At 37.5% G+C, this 20,828-nt stretch overlaps 1 protein-coding gene and 1 pseudogene across 1 annotated transcript in view; both read right to left on the bottom strand.

Moving 5' to 3' along the window:
• The window catches only part of Iqcm (IQ motif containing M), a 274,753-nt gene that overhangs the window by 82,417 nt on the left and 171,508 nt on the right, over positions 1–20,828 (bottom strand). The window lies entirely within an intron of this gene.
• LOC147829463 (U2 spliceosomal RNA) lies at positions 4,710–4,837 on the bottom strand (annotated as a pseudogene).

Below are 20,828 nucleotides of genomic sequence, written 5' to 3'. Positions count from 1 at the left end.
GACAGGTAGTTTTCTATTCAAACTATTTACTATCCATTTTGGGCAAAGACAAGCATATTCAGAAGCCAGGATTACCATGGAAACCATATTCTTAATCCCTGAGGACTAGGGAACAATTGCTTCTGAGATCATGATAGCTAAATTACAAGTCCCTAAAAAGTGCATTATTGCAACTGCTGTCTCAATACTAAGCATATGAGATTTTATATTGTTTCTCTTTAAAATGAACTAATTGTTCTTTATAACCTGTATAACATTTTGATTAGGTAACTTAAAGAATATATGGTATTTCAAAATATGATAGCAGAAAATCAAAATTAAAATCATAATGAATATAAAAGAATGATTACAGTTCTCATACCAGATGTTCAGCACTTCTGGAGAAGTAGACTTGGCTTTTATAAAGAAAGCTCAGAAGTAAAACATGAAAATACCACCAGGAGTACCAATAAGTAGGACCTTTCTTAATCGTGCTGCTTTTAAGGAAACCTTAACTCTCAAAGGAGTAACTCTTCACATAAAAATTAAGACAAACTTCAGATTTTTTTCTAGGTTAGAAACAAAGGCAGAAGTTATAGTTTTATGGTGTTTACCTCACTCCTTTTATTGTATATGCTGCTATTCTACTATTTAAAATAAACTACTGATCTCGGACTATTCATACCTACCATCCCACAGGAAATTCACTTACAACCCTATCTAAGGCTTGTGTTTGGCATCACATTTTTAACCAAGGGAAACTTATGTGGTCTTAAAATCAGCTTCATCCTGACATTCTACTCTAATCTACTAGTTAGTTTGTAGAGGAAGCCCTCATAAATAAACTTCCATCTCTATCTTAAAGCCACTGAAAGACCAAGATCTGTTTTGTCTCCCAAACTACATTATTATCTTACATACAGAGTATCATATATTTCTAACCGTCTTTAAGATTAGGACCAATTCTCCTTTAATCTTGCCAGAGCTCTCTGGACTAGACACCCCATCCCCTAAAATGTCTTTTTTCCAGATTGGCTTAATTTGGCTTTTTTTGACAGACAGTGGGGAATATGCACTGTGGTTAAATGGCACAGACTTTCTGACACAAGGTCTTTTACAGGACAGACGGACTTGATGTAGGATTGGAGAGCAGAGAACTCTGGCATCTCTGCCTAGGATCAGGTCTTGATTTTTCACCTGCAAATGTGCAACCGTGGGCAAATTTCTTAAGCTTTTTATCTCTGCTTGTTAATTTTTAAAATGAGGAGAATGATGATAATAATTATTTCATGGAGTTGTTTGGGCGAAATAGACAAGTAGAGATCAGTAAGTTTTTCCCAGGATATAGTTAGTCTCTAGTAAGTATTGGCTATTGTTTGTTTGTTTCACACAGTAGGAAAAGTACATGTGTCCAGAAAACATAACAAAGGCCCATGTGACTGGAAGTAAACCAGCAAGAATGTTTCATGTGTAGGAAAGGAAACCAGGACCAAGCATAGTGGCTACCAGACCTGTCTTTTTTGTCTGAATAATGGTTGATCCAAAATTGCATACACTCAAAAGACTGTTGGCTGTAAATCCCACAGATTCCCAAATTCTGAGAGTCTGGATCTATTCTCCAGCACAGAGTAAGTGTTGTTGGACTTCTATATAACAACGGACTGCAGGTCATTACGATTCTTGTGAACAAATTCTGCAAGTTCCAGCTTGGTGAGACCCGGAGTGAAGTAACATGTTTGGTACTCCAGAGTTGTGCAGCATGGACCACCAGGAGACACCTGAGCAAATTCATGGAGAATAAGAATGGCAGAGAACAGCTCAACAGCCTTGACCCTGCCTTGGGGATCTGAGGACACAGAGAAGGCACAATGGTCTTGTACATGAGAAGTTATGAGTTTTCTAGGACACCTAGGAAAATTCTGATAGGTATGGGACTCCTTGGAGTTCTGGTTATCATTAGAGAAAATGTGAGTATTAACATTGTTATGAGTTGGATCTTAAATGTTCCTTAAAGACTCATATGCTAAGGGCTTGGTCCCTGTCACATAGTGACATTGGGAAGGAGTGAAATCTTTAGGAGCTGGGGCATACTGAAAGGAAGTTTGGTCATTGGGAGTGTGCCCTCTAAGCAGGTACTGGGACCCTAGACCCTGCTATCTCTCTCCTTTTCCTTCCTGCTCCCATGAGGTAAGAAGTTTTGTTCCACCATGTACTTCCTGCCATAATGTTCTGCCACACCACAAGGCCAAAAGCAACAGTGGCAACAAACCATGGAATGAAACCTCTGAAACTGTGAGCCAAAAACAGCTGTTTCTCCTTTATGTTGATTATCTCAGGTATTTTGTCACAGCAATGGAAATCTAACACAATATTCGTGTGATTTCATTTGTACCTACAGGTTGATGATAGGACATTTGGTTATATATGCTTGTTTACAAAAACAAGGGACTGTGTCTCCAAAATTCCTAATAAAATTACCATTTAATAAATATTAGTTAATGATGATAACATCCTTTCAATAGAATCAAAATTTTAACTGTCAAAAGAGGCGAGAATCCAGTTTTTAAAATTGAAACATTCGGTTTCACTCTGCTTCAAAATTTGAAAGAGTACATTTGGAGAGAAAATATCATGATAGGGACAATTCATATTTGAATCACTTAATGGCAATGACTGGTCACACTGACCAAAGAGCTTAGGTATATGATAGACATAAAATATAATTAACTGCGTATTTTTAAAAAGGTTTCCCAAAAATGGCATGGTATTATCTATACAGGGAAAAATGCTACTACATGGGCTACATGTCACAAATCCTGGTTTGGCCACATAAACTACATTATGATATCTTGGGCATGTCACTTCATTTTAAAATTAAAATTATTATAAATCCCTATTATTTTTGAGTATTTATTGTACATCACTCACTGTTCTAACAGCTTGGCATATATGATTTTCCTAAGAATTCTTAAGAGATGGGCACTCTTAGTATTTCCATTTATGGCAAAGGACACTGGGAAACAGGAAGAGTAACATTCACAAGGTCAGACCAATTCTCTTCTTTTTTTTCGTTAAGTTTAATGGTACATTTTAGGTATACAATACAGTTACATTTGTCATTGGGATCTTGTACCTGTACATGATGTATCTTGGTTCTTATTTTTTCCCCATTCCCCTTCCCTCCCTTCACCCCCTCCTCCCTTCCGTATTTACAAAGACTTTGTTTCCATTTTTTCCTTTTTTCCTATTTTTTTCTTTTCCCTTCTTTTCATTCCCCTACCCCTCCCACTTCCCCTACTCCTGTGGAAATCAGTATGGAGATACCTCAAACAACTAGGACTGGAAGTCCCATTTGACCCAGCTGTTCCCCTTCTGGGTATCTTCCCAAAAGAATTAAAAGAATCATACCACAGTGACATATGCTCACTCATGTTTTTTAGCAGCACAGTTAGGTCAGACCAATTCTAACAGGGTAAGCCAAGATAAGAATTAAGAAAGTCCCTTCTTCTCTTTCTGAACAAGTCAATTCTGATGCCATCAAATTGAGCACAGTAAATATCCCTAATAGGCAGGTAACCATTAGTTGTCCTGGCCTGGTATGGAACCACGGAAGCAGAGCCTGAGTGGGATGAGGTGAGCTCATGCCCCAGGGCAGCATGGCGCAGTGTGTTACATCCTGGAGGGAGGGGCACATAAGAGCAGCTGTCCAAGGACTGTAGGAAAGCTAATACAAAACAGCTTCCTGTTTGCCTAGAGCTTTTCTAGAAAAGAGTGCCACAAAGGGAACAAGATGATACCTAGAAAGGTAAGGTATGGATAAACATGTAGACAATGTATAGTAAAAACAGCAATACATCTGCAATTAGATGCCATTGTTGGGCTTTAGAGAATCTTTATGACTCCAGATATGTAAGAATTCTTCCCTTTAAATATCATAAAAATTATAAAAATGCCTTTAGTAGATCCACAATAATCACCATAATTTAACAATTGTGTAGTTTTAAAAGATATTTAAATACACATATCTATTTTTAAAAGATGATTGATCATATTTGATTCTTAATACTGTATATAAGTGTACATATCGGCGTATTGGTATTATGCTGTTAAATATCTTTATGTCTGCCTTGACATGTGAAAATATGTCCACTAAGAATAAAAGCATTCATGAAAAATATATTAATTTGTCTTACAAATATTTACCAATGAATCTAGTACAATAGGGACTATAATGATTATAAAACAGTAGGCTGAAATGAGCAAACTAATTTCAAGAAAATACAAATCTTCTTTCTGAGAATACTATTCATTTCCCCAAAATATGTTTGTAATAGATTATGAATTTGAAATAAACAAATTGAAATTTCTTATTTTATTTTTATATGAAGTTCAAGTCAAGAGCATAAACACCTTATGAAAAGCTATAATATTATCTTTTCAGATATATTACTGCCATTATAACATACTTCGCGCTGCTGTTTGTACATTCTACATTGAAAAGTGTATAAAGGATGACAATTTTCTCCTTGAAAAGGTGGAGGTATTTTTTACTTTAAGTAGACTACAACTGATTCCAGATGAAAGTGAGGAGATAGAGTAAGTAGATTATTCCAAAGAAGAGAAAAGAGAATGGTAGACACTTTAATTCAAAAGGTAACATAACAATACATGATGATAAATGTGGAAACCTGAAAACCTTGGTAGCCTTTTGTATGGGACAGTAACAATGTAGGCCTTCTGATCATATCAGTGACTATGTAAAAATTGACCAGTAATTAAAAATATTTCTACTGAAACTATGATCAACAAAATTTAGTAAGTTTTACACTTGATCTTAGCCAAAAGGCCGAGAAGCGACAGAAAATTTAGTAATTTTTAATGAACAGCCCAAGTCCTATGTATAATCAAACCCTCTCCAAACATGTTTGGAATGGAAATCTGTTGGATGTTATCCTCAGAGGCTGTGCTATTGAAAAAGGCTGTTGTCGATATGAAATGGGCATAGTAACATAATTCAACAAGCAAACAAGCAATGGATTGGAATTAAACAAAGGAAAACATACACCCACAAAGGTGAATTTGGCGTTGGAGGACTTCAATTGCAATTTTTTTCCAAATTCTGAATTGAACACAAAATGTCCAACATAGTCTTCCCAGCAAGCACATTATTTGTTGGAAGCCAGAATGTTGCTTCAATGCATTCTGATTCCTTATTTTGTTACATAATAATATGCTTAAAAAGCAATACATTGTGAGCTTGGGAGCTGTTAGGCATTTATTTACCATGGTGGGTTAATCTCATTCAGTGAGGTATAGAAACTCAATAATGAGTGCTACAGTATATAAGCTAATTGCTAGCATAAAACCAAATGAATAATTACTTAACTCCAGAATGAGGCCTGCGGGAATTTTTCTTTAATAAAGGTTTAATTCACCAGTGATAATGAATGCAATCTCACATACTACTGAATAACACCATTAGCATAATGGCTGTGATACAAAAACTATAATTAGAACTAAACAGAAACGTTAATTACAACCACCAAGGTACTGAATGAAATACTGCTGTTTAAGAAATTGACCGGCTTTGTTGTCATGCTTTATGGGCTCAAGGATATCTCTGTAATTAAATATATATGTATATAAATATGTATACATGCCTATATAAACATTAGAATGGGTTTTTCATCATTCCACTGAAATCCTCTTAAGTATAATAAAAGATACTAATAAGAAATTGAGTACAATTTGAAATATAAGTCAAACATAAAAATGATTAGAACTTTTGTTTTTATCTTGGTTAAATCCAAACATCAATATTTGTGTTTAAAAATCCAATATCAGAGAGAGTAGATGTCTCTGGTTTTACATTTTTCAGGTGCTAGTTCTATGAACACTAAAAGCAGCTACTAAAAAATGAACAAATTAATACAGCATGAAACATTACTATAGTAAGTTGGAAAATAAGTTGCATAATCAGTTTAAAAAGTCAAAGTACTAAACTAATGATTCTACTCTGGTGTGAGAAACTAAAGTGTAAATAAGGATTAAAATGTAAAACATTATGTGAAACAGAAAGAAAAGGTCTAAAGGGGAAGAGAAAGTGGGAGGAATAGGGAAAGAAGGAAAAGGAAAAAATATGAGAAAAGGAAAAAATGGAAACAAAGTCTTTGTACATGGTGGGGTGGAGGGGTTGAAGGGAGGGCAGGGGAATGGGGAAAAAAATAAGAACCAAGATATATCATGCAAAGGTACAAATTCCCAATGATTAATGTCATCATATTGTATACCTGAAATGTACCAATACACTTAAGGAAAAAAATAAACTAATACTCTAAAAACTCAGCTGTGACTCTTAAAATAGTTGGATTTTTAATTATCAAAAACACAAATATAAATTTATATGTAAATAAAATATTTAACTTCACACATAATCTATGCATATATATATCATACATATACATATATATGTTTAAGTATTTTGAAACTAAGTGTCGCACCCTATTAAACATCAAAAATAATAACAATAACAAACATCTATGATACAGACAATGTTATGCTGACAATTTCAAAGGGATATGCTCAGACATATTCTCAAAAAGATAAAGGCAAATACCTCAAATATGGTTTCTTGCCCGGGCTAATAATAATAAAAAGTAAAACATTGTTGAACTTCTTCAATAGAAAATCAAAGAGATTCTATGAGCCAAAATGTTGACCCTAGAGAAATGTTCTAGAATCATATTCATAGTCTAGCCCTGTCTACTTTTTATCTTTTTATTCTATTGTTCTGTTTTAATTAAATAAATATATTTCCTACTTTTTAAAATTAGTCCTCTCTCTCACGACAAGGCATCTTCCCAATAGTTCGAAACAACTTTTGAAGACACTTATTTGTATCGTCCCACACAGTGATCTGAAAGTACCTCTCTTCCCACTGTCAACTACCCATGAAACTGGACTCTAATGAAATATTCCTTCTTGTAAAAATGTATACGAGAGAAATAATTATCCCCATAATACTTCATACAATCTTCTGTGACATGGATGGCTACTCATTGTAATCTGTACCTGAAGCAGCAGGTACTTGTCAACTCTGAGTATCAATAGTTCATCAAGAAATAGAAGACGGAAAGATGGAGGAGAAGAATTAGCTCAGATATCTCCTGTGCTATGCTTTGCTCATATTCTCTCATGCTACTAAAGCGGGTGAGCAGAACTCACTTTTGTTTGCCAGTTTTTCTTTGGCTACCCACCATCCAGCGGAACTGTGCCTAAGACAATTCCTGGGCCTAAATTACCAGTTATGAGTTACTGACCAGCTTTCAAAAACTCATTTTGGTGAGTTTTAATAGGTGACTAGAACTTTTTTTAATTGAAAAATAAATGTGTATGTATTTATTGGATATGATACATTGTCCTAGAATATGTATACTTTGCAAAATGGCTAAATTGAGCTAATTAACATGCATTATCTTTTTTTGTGGTGAGAACACTTAAAACCTACTCGTAGTAATTTTCTAGAATACAACATTGTTATTTGACTATCGTCAACATGTTGTACAATAGATGTCTTGATGTTATTTCTACTATGTTACTGAAATCTTGTATCCTTTATCCAACTTCTTTCCCAGTCCTCGATCCTTGCCTCCTGGTAACCAAAAGTAGATGCTCTGCTTCTAGGAATTCAACTCTTTTAGATTCCACATGCAAATAAGATCATGAGGGACCTGTCTGTCTGTGTCTGGCTTACCTTGCATAAACATCATATCCTCCACGTTAAACCATGTTATTGCAAATGGCAGGATTTGTTGTTGTTTTTTTTTTCTTTTTCAGGGTGAACAGTACTCCATTATATACCTATACCACATTATCTTTATCTGCTCATCTGTTGGTGGACATTTTCGTTGATGATTCTCTCTCTTGAGTTTTGTAAATAATACTGCAATAAATATAGGAAATCAGATGTCTCTTTAACATCCTGATTTAAATTCCTTTGGATAAATACCCAGTATTAGGATTGTTGGATCATACCGTAGTTCTGCTTATCACTTTTTTAGCAAATTCCATGCTGTTTTTCCATGATGGGGGTACTATTTTATATTCCTGCCAACACTGCACAAGGATTCTCTTTTCTCTATCTCCTTTCCAGCACTGGTTATCTTTAATATTTTTGATAATATGCATTCTTACAGATGTGAGACAATGTCTCATTATGGTTTTAATTTTAATTTCTCTGATGATTAGTGATTTGTAACATTTATTCATATATGAATGCATATTTTGTTTTGGAAAATAGCCTCTCAGATCCTTTGCTCATTTTAAAATCAGGTTTGTTTTCTTACTATTGAGTTTTTGAATTCCATATATACTTTGCATATTAATCCATTATCAGATATGGGAGGTGGTAAATATTTTCTATCATTCTATAAGTTATTTCTTTATAGTGACTATAACTTGTAAAAGACCTTTGACCAAAGAAAGAATCACATATCAGAGAAGGTCATCCTCTTTAACAGTTTTGGATGGCTTATGCAATGTAGAGTGGAAAGGAAGAAAATATTATGATCTAGCCAATTAGATGTGTCAACTTTAGCACTAAAAGTGAATGATCACCCCCATTAGTTAGGCACATATATAATCACCTGTTGGGCATCTCCAACACAAAGATCCACAAACTACACCCTGATGGAATTGCTTTATACAAGTCTTTCTCTTCTTATAGTTCTCTACTTGTTAATGGTAATGCTATCTATTCAACCACTCTATTATACTGTAAGGTACATACTGTAACGATGACAGTGACGATAGCCAGGTCCCACCAAAGAACCGCCAGTCTATGGTGAGTGCATGCAGATCCCAGGGAGCAGCTGTGTGGCCCAGACCAGTGCAACTGTAGGTGGATCCCAGCTGGGGGTCCTACCCAACACCAAAGGCTCCAGCACTCCCACCCTGTCCAGGAGCCTGGCCAGAGAGGAGCTGCACAGGCACACAGGCTCCTGTGGGAGGCCCGCCACTCCATCCCTAAGTGTGGGCAGATCCCAGGGAGCAGCTGCGTGGCCCAGAAGAGCACAGCTGTGGGTAAATCCCAGCTGGAGCTCTGCCCCAAATCCAGAGGCTTGGGCACACCCCCCCAATCAAAGGCCTGCCCAGAAAGGGGCTGCGTGGGCACATGGGCATCAGCCAGAGGGCTTCATACCATCAGCCATAGCCAGGGACCCACCTGGAGAAGAGCTGTACAGGCACACAAGCAATACCCAGAGGCTCAGCCCAATACCATTGATAAGTGTGAGAAGACCCCAAAGCCTGTGCGGACAATAGGAACCAGGGTGCACAGCCCCCAACCAAAGGCCCTCCCAGACAATAGCTACACAGGGGTCCCAGCGAAGGGCACACCTAGATACCATCCCAAGTGTGCTCAGGCCCTAGCCAGAAGCCCACCCAGACAACAGGTCAGCTCAGGGATCTAGAAGGCCACCACTCTGAACACAGGAATTGGTGTGCTGGTGAGCAGCAAAGTAAAGGCTGCTCCCTGGCTTGCTGAGAATTCAAGACTACTGGGTGAGCAAAAAGTTGCCTCAACAAAGGCACAGCAGGCTGCATAGACTGAAATGAGAAAACACATAAATAAGTCCCCAAACCAGACTTCCAGATCACCTAAGTCACCCTAAAGTGGAAGGAGAGAGAACAAAAATCTGATACTCAACCACCTGGACTTCCTGAACTGGCAACAAAAGGAGACCTGGAAAAAATGAAACCAGGAATAATTTGTCAGACAACAGCAGAGATTGTGCCTGTAGTATAAGACAGGATTAATAAATCCAGAGCAGACACACATTAAAAAAATAGAGGAGCTGAGGAATATGATGGCATCCCAACATAGGAAACAAATGAAATCCATAAAACAGATGCAAACAGATTTACAAGAGATTAAAAACTTTACTGAAAGTTTGCACAGCAGAATGAGCCAATGCGAGGATGGAATTTCAGATATAGAAGAAAGGATTGCAATTAGTGACCAGGAAAAGAAAAATTTCTTTAAAACAGTAAGGGACCATGAGAAATCAATCCAGCAGCTACTAGACGATGCAAAGAAGAATAACATCAGAATGATTGGGGTCAAGGAAGAATCAGGAGAGAGTGCAGATGACATAAAAAAAATTGTTCACAGAAGTAATGGCAGAAAACTTCCCAAATAGGGGAAAAAACTTGTCATACAGATAAGTGAGACATATAGGACTCCAACTAGCTGTGATTAAAAAAAATCTACACATAGGCATTTAATAGTTAAGATTCCAGAAAGCCAGGAAAAGAATAAAATTCTACAAGCTGTTAGATAAAAGAATCATATACAAAGGAAAGCCCATCAGAATCACAGCAGACTTCTCAACACAAACCCACAAGGCAAGAAGAGCATGGATACACATTCTTTTCAGCTGCACATGGGTTGTTCTCCAAGTTAGACCACATACTCTCTCATAGAATATGTTTAAGTAAGTGCAAAGGAACTGAAGGTATCCCCTGTATATTGTCGACCATAGTGAAATGAAACTGGAGATCAATAGCAAAAGAAACTGCAAGAATTTCATAAATACATGGAAACTGCACAACACACTTCTGAATAACCAATGAGTCACAGAGGAAATTAAAGAAGAAGTCAGACAGTTCCTTCAGTTAAATGACAATGACAATACAACATACTGGAATCTATGGGACACAATGAAAGTGGTCTTACGAGGGAAATTCATAGCTGTGAAAACTCATATTAGAAAAACAGAGAAAGCCCAATTAAACAACCTGATGCTGAACCTCAAGCTTCTAGAAAAAGAAGACCAGGACAAACCCAAAGCTCATACAAGGGAGGAAATTATAAAGATCAGAGCAGAAATCAATGCAATGGACACCAACAGAATGACACAAAAAATCAATGAAGCCAAGAGTTGGTTCTACAAAAGAATAAATAAAATTGACAAACTCTTAACCAACTTTATCAGAAAAAAGAAAGAAATGGCCCAAATCCATGCAATTAGGAATGAAAAGGGTAAAATTACAATGGCCCCAGCAAGAATCCAGAGGATCATCAATACCTATTTCCAGAACCTATATGCCAATAAGATGGAAAACACAGAAGAAATGGACAGATTCCTAGATACGCATGAATTACCAAAGTTGAATGAAGAAGACCTAAAAATTCTAAATAAGCCAATATCAATCAATGAAATTGAAAACATAATTAAAAACTTAACAACTAAGAAAAGCCCAGGTCCTGATGGCTTCACTGCTGAATTCTACAAGACATTTATAGAGAAACTACTGCTACTACTCTTTAAACTCTTCATTGAAATTGAAAGGGAAGCAATACTCCCAAGTTCATTTCTGGAAGCAAGCATCACCTTGATCCCCAAAGCAGAGAAAGACCCAACCGAAAAGGAGAACTATAGGCCAATCTCACTAATGAACATAGATGCAAAAATCCTTAATAAGATACTGGCAAATAGAATACAGAAAATTATCAAGAAGATCATACACCCTGACCAAGTGGGATTCATCCCAGGGATGCAGGGATGAATTAACATACGCAAATCAATAAATGTAATACACTATATCAATAGAGCCAAGGACAAAAACCATATGATCATTTCAATAGATGCAGAAAAAGCATTTGACAAAATCCAACATGCATTTATGATAAAAACCCTATAAAAATTGGAATAGATGGTCTCTACCTCAATCTGATAAAAGCCATCTATGAAAAACCAATAGCCAATATGCTAAATGGTCCAAAACTGAAATCCTTCACACTAAAATCAGAAACAAGACAAGGATGTCCACTATCACCACTCCTGTTCAATATAGTTTTGGAAACATTAGCCATGGCAATTAGGCAAGAGAAAGAAATAAAAAGAATAAAGATAGGAAATGAAGAAGTCAAATTGTCATTATTTACAGATGGCATGATATTCTCTATAGAAGTCCGTAAGAACTCCACCAAAAGTCTTCTAGACTTAATAACTAAATTCAGTAAAGTAGCTGGATACAAGGTCAACATAAAAATGAATAGCTTTTCTACACACGAAAAAGAGAAATGGGGAAATCAATTCTTTTCACAATAGCATCCAAAAAATTGAACTACCTAGCAATCAACCTAACAAAAGAAATCAAAGAATGCTACTCTGAAAACTATAGCACTCTGAAAAAAGAGATTGAAGAAGATATCAGAAAGTGGAAAGACATCCCTTGCTCCTGGGTAGGAAGAATCAACATAGTGAAAATGGCCATACTTCCAAAACTGCTATATAGATTCAATGCAATCCCAATGGAAATCCCAGCGGCATACTTCACAGAGCTGAAGAAAACAATGCAAATATTCATTTGGAACAAGAAGAGACCTGGAATAGTAAAAGCAATACTAGGCAATAAAGACAAGGTGGGGGTGTTACAATCCCCAACTTGAAACTAAACTACAAAGCTACTGTGATAAAAACTGCATGGTACTGGCAAAGAAACAGACCTGAGGACCAGTGGAACAGATTAGAAGATGCAGAAACAACTCCAGACACACTCAGCCACCTCATCTTCAACAAAGGAGCCAAATACCCTCACTGAAGGAAAGATAGCCTCTTCAATAAATTATACTGGAAAAACTAGTTTTCAACTTGTCAAAGATTAAAACTAGACCTATATCTCTCACCATGCACTAAACTAAAATAGAAATGGATTAAAGATCTAAATATTAAAACAGACACACTAAATCGGCTGCAAGAGAGGTTAGGAACAACTCTTGAAGACATTGGTGTAGGAAAAGATTTTATAAACAAAACCTCAGTTGCCCATGAACTAGCACAAACAATCAACAAGTGGGATCTCTTCTTACTAAAAAGCTTCTGCATAGCAAGAGAAAACATCAACAGTGTGAAAAGATAACCCACAACGTGGGAAAAAATTTTCACCAGCTGTCCCTCAGACAAAGGTCTACTCTCTAGAATATGTAAAGAACTTTTAAAATATCAGACCTCCCAAATTTAATGACCCAATGCAAAAATGGGCATCTGAAATGAACAGAAATGTCTCAGACAAAGAAGTAGAAACAGCAAATAAACATATGAAAAAATGTTTGACATCACTGGTCATTTGAGAGATGCAAATGAAAACAACACTGAGATTCCACCTCACCCCAGAAAGAATGGCTGCTATCATGAAATCAACCAATAACAAATGCTGGTGGGGCTGTGAGGAAGGAAGAACACTGCTCCACTGCTGGTGGGACACTGCTGGTGCAACCACTGTGGAAATCAATATGGCGATACCTCAAAGAACTAGGACTGGAAGTCCCATTTGATCCAGCTATTCCCCTGCTGGGTATCTTCCCCAAAGAATTAAAAGAATCATACCACAGTGATATATGTGCACCCATGTTCATAGCAGCACAATTTTTGATAGCTAAAATTTGGAAACAGCTTAAATGCCCATCAACTGGAGACCAGATAAAGAAAATGTGGTGTTTTTTTTTTATAAAATGGAGTACTATTCAGCCATAAAAATTGAGAAATTAGAGACATTTATAGCTAAATGGATGCACATTGAGGCAATACTCTTAAGTGAAATAAATAGTACCCACATGTGTAAATATCATATAGTTTCTCTAGTGTGAGAAATTGAAAATAAATAAAAGCTAAAAGGTATAATAGATAATGCAAAATTGGAAGAAAAGGGGCAAAGGGGAAGGGAAGTGGGAGGGGTAGGGGAAAATAAAGAAGGAATGGAATTAATATGAGAAAAAGAAAAAATGGAAACAAAGTCTTTGTAGATAGGGAGGGGTGGAGGAGTTCAAGGGAGGGCAAGGGAATGGGGAAAAAGTAACAACCAGGATGGATTATGTAAAGGTGAAAATTTCCAATGATGAGTGTCACTATATTGTATAACTTAAATGTACCAATATAATCATTAAAAAGATTAATGATAGCCTCAAGACCAACTCAGACATTCTGCAGAGCCTACACTATGTTTCATTTAGCAATAGTATGTAACCTGGCCTGGGGACTTCAGCCCTAGCCCTGGGAATTACTGAGTCTCCACAAACAATGGGACCTAAAATTCCTGGTTGCCCTAAACAAGGTCTTCTCAGCAAAGATGCAGCCCTCATGAACCTTAAGACAAAGCATATCCTAAAGAATAGTTAATGATCCCTTCATGAAAAAAAATCTGGTAACTGACTTCTTATGTGGTTGAAGGAAAGGGGAAGAAGTCCCCAAAGTCTGAGATGGTCTCTGGAGGACAGAGTCGCCGCTGCTGTCCATCTTGAAAGTACATCACCAGAATAAACTGCCTAGACCTCAGGTGCTGTGAAAGACTTATTTTTGATACAAATTGGACTGGAAAAAAAGAGTCACCTCTACCAAATCTGGTCAACTAAGACCATCCAACTTGACAACCATCTGTCCAGGAAATCCAGTGTTTTCTACATCCTGTATTCAACTGCAAAAATCCTTTAAGTATTTAGAAAATTTTTTTGCATCCTCAATTCTCTCATTTTTTTCACTGAGGTGAGTTTTTTTTCCCATAACAAAAACTGAATGAGCTTTAATTTAAAGAACTATTTTTAGACCAAGTAAAAGACAAGATGAAGATTTTTAAAAAATACTACTTTAATTTGGACAACATAATTCTACCATTCTTGGAAAATGTATTACCAACTGATGATCATAAATGTTAATACCATGAGCCCATGTAAGCAAGTTTGGACATGGCTATTACCAAATATTGGCTCCCTAAAACATGTATGTTGAAACTGCCTCCAAGGACTGGTTAAAGACAAATTTCACACTTTTTGCAGTGAGCATTTCTGTGCCTTGTCTGTCTTTTTATGGGAAGAGAAGGAGGGGGATCCTAATGGCTCCCAGCAGTCAGGACGTCACCCTTGGGTGATCTCCGCAGCTTGAGGAAGCTACATAGACCGGGAAAGATTCACCTTGCTATAGACCTTGAACCATCCTGCAAACTCACGGAAAAATAAATTAAGTTAATTCGAGCGCTGTTGCTGCTAACACTGTCCTTCACTGAGGAGAAAAGAGAGGAGGGTGCAAGCAGAGGGAAGGAAAGACGACAGGGAAAGGGAAATTAGAAATGATACAAAAAATTTATTTTCTGCCTAGCACTTTCCGGAATACAAATTTATGAAAAGTAGAATCATTAAGAAGCACAAACCATCTACTCTAGGGTATAAGAATTACCAATCAGCTTTCCAGCATGTGGCTCTACCTGGATAAAACAGTGCTTTGCTTCTTTTTCATTTGTGTGTATGTGTTTGTGTGTGTGTTACACTTTCCACTGCAAATATATATATACATATATATATACATACATACATATATATATATATATATATAAACTCCTTTCCAAAAGAGCCTGATACTACACCCACAATAAGGCTCAGCCTCCTCTGTATTTTTAATTAACTGAGGCCCAGCAGTCGTTTTGTAACAGCTAACATTTTGTGAGAGTTACAGTATGCATACTGCTGAGACATAAATGCAAACTAATCACTCTAATAAGTAGATATAAACATTTACAACAATGTAACAAGCCGCTGCAACAAAGGGAATATAAAGAAAAAATAACCAGGAGCAAGCCAGGAAATAAGTCTCAATGCAACTGCATGGGTATGAATATCATTCAAAGCTCTGATCTTGTGTTGCCTTTAGTAATTTCAATACCCCCAAAGTCACTAATGAGCTTGTATTTTCAATGCCAAAAAAAATGAGAATCCTGATTAGGAAACAAAAACAAAAACCAAGACTTCAATTTTCATGCAGGTGCCAAAGATACCAGAAAGAACCCAATGCACTTGGGTGACTGCATCATTTCCATAACAGAAAGAAATCCTAATACTTCAGTCCAGAAGCAAACAGGGCAAGCGTCAGCAGTCCAGTCACAAACAATGGGCCTCAAGTGGGATGAAGCTTGATGGGTGTGAAGAGTAGAGAGAAAGCAAAGGGCCAAGGCCAAGGGAGACAGAGGACAGCAGAAGGAGATGAAGTTGAAGGATGAGGCGATGACCAGGGTGGGGAAGGACTGGTAACTCAGTAAGGGGAGCAGATATCACTGAACACAATGAAATCATGAGGCACTTGAAGTAAGAAGGTATCATGAACTAGCTCTTAAAAATTACTTTGGCTGCTGATTAGAGAATGGATTATATGGGCCAAAATGAAAACAAGGAAACCATCATGGTCTATGGCAGTGGGATGTTTGCTCTTTAGGGTGAGTTATGGTTTTATCTGGATGTCTCCCCAATGTCTCATGTGCTCAAAGTGCACACACACACATGCACACGCACACACACACACATAGAGACACACAAACACACACAAGCTTTATGGCAAAGGCACAACGAAATAGAAATTGATTCCAACTCTGAGCATGTGGGAACATGGACACACCCCTCCCAGTAGGGGAGTGCAACAGACACCTCAATGATGGCTAGCTAAGCTTTCTATAGTAAGGTGGAACTGCAAGGCAAACTAGTAAAAGTAAAAAAAAATAGGATAAAGGTGCATTATTAGAGAATTCAGGGAAGCTTAAGAAAGTACTCTTCTTCAGATATCATTTTGCATAAGGCATGATAGCTCAAAATAATTGGCACCAAAAAAATGACAACTCCAAGTTGGTAGAGTGGTTTGCCTGATTCATTTCAATAGTGGTGAGAATCTCATGACTTACATCATCCCTGGGCACTGCTTCTTCCATCATCTTGGAAGAAGAGGAGGTGTTTGGCTGTATACACAGAGCACAGTCACAACTTGAGTAGTTACCATATACAGGCATTTTTTTCAGAAAAATAGAAAGAATTGTGAAAATGGCAAAGAAAATCTTCTCCAAAGGGATCCACAATGTGGAGGGTGGAGAAATGGCAAGGCTGAGGAGAGCACTGGCAAATTCTAGCCCAACCCAATGGATGCACACTGACGCCATCCTCTTAAGTGAAATCAATAGGACACACATGTGTAATTACCGAACAGTTTCTCTGGTGTGAGAAACTGAGAGTGTAAATAAGGACTAAATGTATAATAGGTAATGTGAAATAGGAAGAAAAGGGGCAAAGGGGAAGGGGAAGTGGGAGGGGTAGGGGAAAGGAAAGAAGGGATTAGAATTAGTATGAGAAAATGAAAACATGGAAACAAAGTCTTTGTAAATAGGGAGGAATGGAGGGGTTGAAGGGAGAGCTGGGCAAGGGTGAAAAATAAGAACCAAGAGAGACTATGTAAAGGTGCAAATTTCCAATGATGAGTGTCATTACATTGTATACCTAAAATGTACCAATAAAATTAATTTAAAATTTTAAAAATAAATAAAATAAAATGAGACAGACATGAGGACTTAAAATCCTGCAAAGGTCTGTATGGTAGCAGAATAATGGTACTCCAAAATAGTCACATCTGAATCTCCAAAACCCGTGATTACATTGCAAAACTTGGCCTGGATATGGTTAAGTGAAGGATTTTGAAATTAGAACTATGTGGGAGGGTCCAGTGAAATCACAGGGTCTTCCTGAGAGGAAGACAGGAGAATCAAGGAAGCAACAAATGGAAGAAGTATGGAAACAGAGATCAGAGAGGGAGAGATTTGAATCTGGCTTTGAAGGAGGAAGAAACTACCACCCAAGGAATTTTAGCAGCTTCTCAAAGCTAAAAATGGCAAGAAGACAGACTCTTCCCTTGAGCCTCCAGCAGGAATGTGGCCCTGCTGATCCCCTGATCTTAAGGCTTCTAACTTCCTGAGCTGCGAGATAATAAATTTATGTTGTTTTAAGTCATTTTCTTTGAGGTGATTTGCTAGAGCAGCAATAGGAAACTAAAAATCTATAAATTTCTAGTGTGGTCATTTGTGCTGAATATTCATTCTTTTACTCTGTTAATCATAAAATAATTTTCAAGCCTTTAGGCTTGCAATGACCTCTTCCATTGATACCTAAAATATAATGGCAAATAAGACGAGACAGATGCTCCTAAAACACTATCTAATACAGGGGACAAATATAAAATCTTTCAACTGATGGGATTTTGAGTTTCAGTGTAGGGACAGGAAAAAGAAAGTCATCCTGCTGGGAGAGCAGAAGAGGTGTTGAGCAAGGCTTTGTAGAATATTTTTCCTTTTGTCTCTCCTTGTTTTTCCACCTCTTTTTTGAGAATAACAATAAAATTATGAATTGGAAAGAACTATGAAATCACCCCAAGGGGCATAAATGTACCCTCACTCCCCACTCGGACTTGGAAGGAAACCACACGTGACAGCAGCTCCCAGCTCTGAGCTAACTCCTGAGCTTCCAGGAAGACACAGAGGTGCCTCACATAGAGCCTGGCCAGGGAGGCCTCTCCGGCCAGACAACAGGGAGGCCACAGCACCTTTGGCACAGGCACATTCCGAAAAATTAAACCCCAGAAGGCCAGGGACTAGGAGGGAAATGCCATCACTTCCTGAAAGTCTGTAAAGGTAAAACAGAATGCTGAAAGTTTATTTCACTTTTTAAAAGACAGTAGCTATAAAAATGATATATAATGTTTCTATCAATTGAAATCATATTTTTATTCTGATGTGCAATTTTTTAAATATTTTCTTTTTTTTGCTCAGAAACCCATACTTTATTCCCATCTTATTAAATAGTTTTCTTTCTGCTGTCACCAAACCCCAAAACTGAATGCCATAGCTGGATAAAACAGGGCATTCTGACATAACCCCAATACATCTTTGGAAAAGTTCCTAAGAGAAATTCCAACTGGCCCCGCTACAGTTACCTGCTTCGGGACTATCCTGTTTAAACAGAGAGAGCACAAGGAACAGGAAGTCAAATATCTGGAGCAGCAAGCAAGTGGTCTGAGGGGAAAGCAATTTGTCCCCACCGTCTTCCCACAAGGGAAAGGAGAAGTATGCTCTTCCCACACAAAACCAAGTGACAACCCATAAAATTAGGGTAGGTTACAAAAAAGTGAGACCAACATTCTATCTCTGCTTATGCCACGGACTTGCCCTGTGACTCTGGGACCAAAGGAGAAGGAATTACAGGAAGTATTGGAAGAAGCAGGAGTCAACAGAGGGAACTGCTGCTATTTCCACTATGGTGCACCAAGATTTTCACGTTTCTCATAGACCACATTTACCACTGAAGGCAGTTGGGATCAAGCTGCCTTGCAGGTCAACCAACATGACTGCATTCTTGGCAAGAGGATGCCAGCCGCCTGAGGGCAGCAGGCTCTCAGCTGCAATGCTGGGCAGGATGCAATCTTGTCCCTGTCAGCAAAGCACAGCAGGAAGCCCACCCAGGTTCTCAGAGAAAGACACACAGCTGGCAGAGAGCCAGCAGCTGTTGGAGGACAGTGGAGTGAAACATGCTGTCATGCCTTTTCTCTAAATCCTTCCACCAGTCTTCTGGACACAGACTCCATGCTCTGTCTGTGACAGAGCTAGAGGGGAAGAAAAGAAGGCATGGAGGGGAGAAATGAAGGAAGGTATAAGCCATGCTCACTGCTCCCATACTCCTGACAACGCTGCTCTACTGGGTGGGAATGGGAAGGGTATATAGAAGAAGTTAAAGTGAAGTTCTGCACTGGGATATATGACACTTGATTATTTTATTATGTGAGAGGACCAGAAAGCTATAAATCTGCCTCAGAACTTATTAAGAGTCAGAAAGGGGAAAATCTGAAGGTTGTGAATGAAGAAATAAATAAAAATAGATGCTCTCTACCCACATCAAACTGTTGGATAGTTTACTAGCATAGTCAGGTGTTTAGAGAATAACTTTACAAATGATATCTAGCTTGGAACAAAGTTTGAGATTGCAATTTACCTACTTAATACAAAGAGAAAAAGTCCTGTAAACATAAACATAATTTCTATCTCCCAGGAAGCAGAATGATGGGTAGAAGAATGTTACGTGGACAAGAGGAAATGTTAGATTTAAATAAAAGCTTATCTGAATATCATATACTGGCCTGTTCGTTAAAAATATACACATGTATATCTGCTACTTTTCTAGAAGAAAACATAATCATTACAGTTTAATTTTTCAAGGAAACTATTTTCTGATCAAAATATTAGAAAAAGCAATAATTTGCCTTGATAAAAGTGAATGTAAATATAGTAACTCTAAAAAGTCATTTTACCTATATTTATTGGCTAATCAAGAATACTGTAAAACCAGAAAGACATAGTAATATTTAAAATCTAGCTTCTGGTGGTAGATGACTAACCGTTTACATCAGTGAAGCAAAAGTTGCTGGAAGTTTTTTTATTAAACTGGTCCTTATTTATCATCTAATGTAACAGCTCTATACTCATAGATAAGAAATGATAGCTCTTACAATCATGGTTTTAAAAATCCACACTTTATGTTATGGTAATTTGGTGCTAATTAAAGTGGTGGTATGGCAATAAACTCAAAATCTCTACTGTCCATAATCCACCGTAATAAAGAGAGGAAATGTAGAGTGGCAGAAGCAGTGGACAGAGTGTCAGCCAGTTGTATTTATTGTGGAATGTCATTTTTTTCCAATAGTAGAGCCAGAGGAATAAAAAAATGCCTCAGAAATTGCCTCAAGACCAAGCGAGTTCTTCTCTCTGACCCTTCCTAACTCAACAACTTTCTATAATTCATTCTGAGAACACACAATTCTTTCCCAGATCTGACCCAAGGTAATAGCCCAAGCTTAGCCCACCTTCTAACCCCAGTTGGGGGAAAACAGTTTAAATGAACAATAAACCGGTAGTCTTTTGATTTGTCAAAGTACAATTTGGTTAAGAAATTTTGTTTCAACAAGTTTTCTTTCAGTATTTGAAAGGTAAAGACTCTGAGA

Source organism: Heterocephalus glaber, unplaced genomic scaffold (genome assembly GCF_053883595.1).
Source record: "Heterocephalus glaber isolate CG9 unplaced genomic scaffold, H.glaber_assembly_v1.0 deba00000613, whole genome shotgun sequence".
Classification (NCBI taxonomy): domain Eukaryota; kingdom Metazoa; phylum Chordata; class Mammalia; order Rodentia; family Bathyergidae; genus Heterocephalus; species Heterocephalus glaber.
Note: the sequence above shows the minus strand (reverse complement) of the source record. Positions and strands in the feature narration are given on the sequence as shown.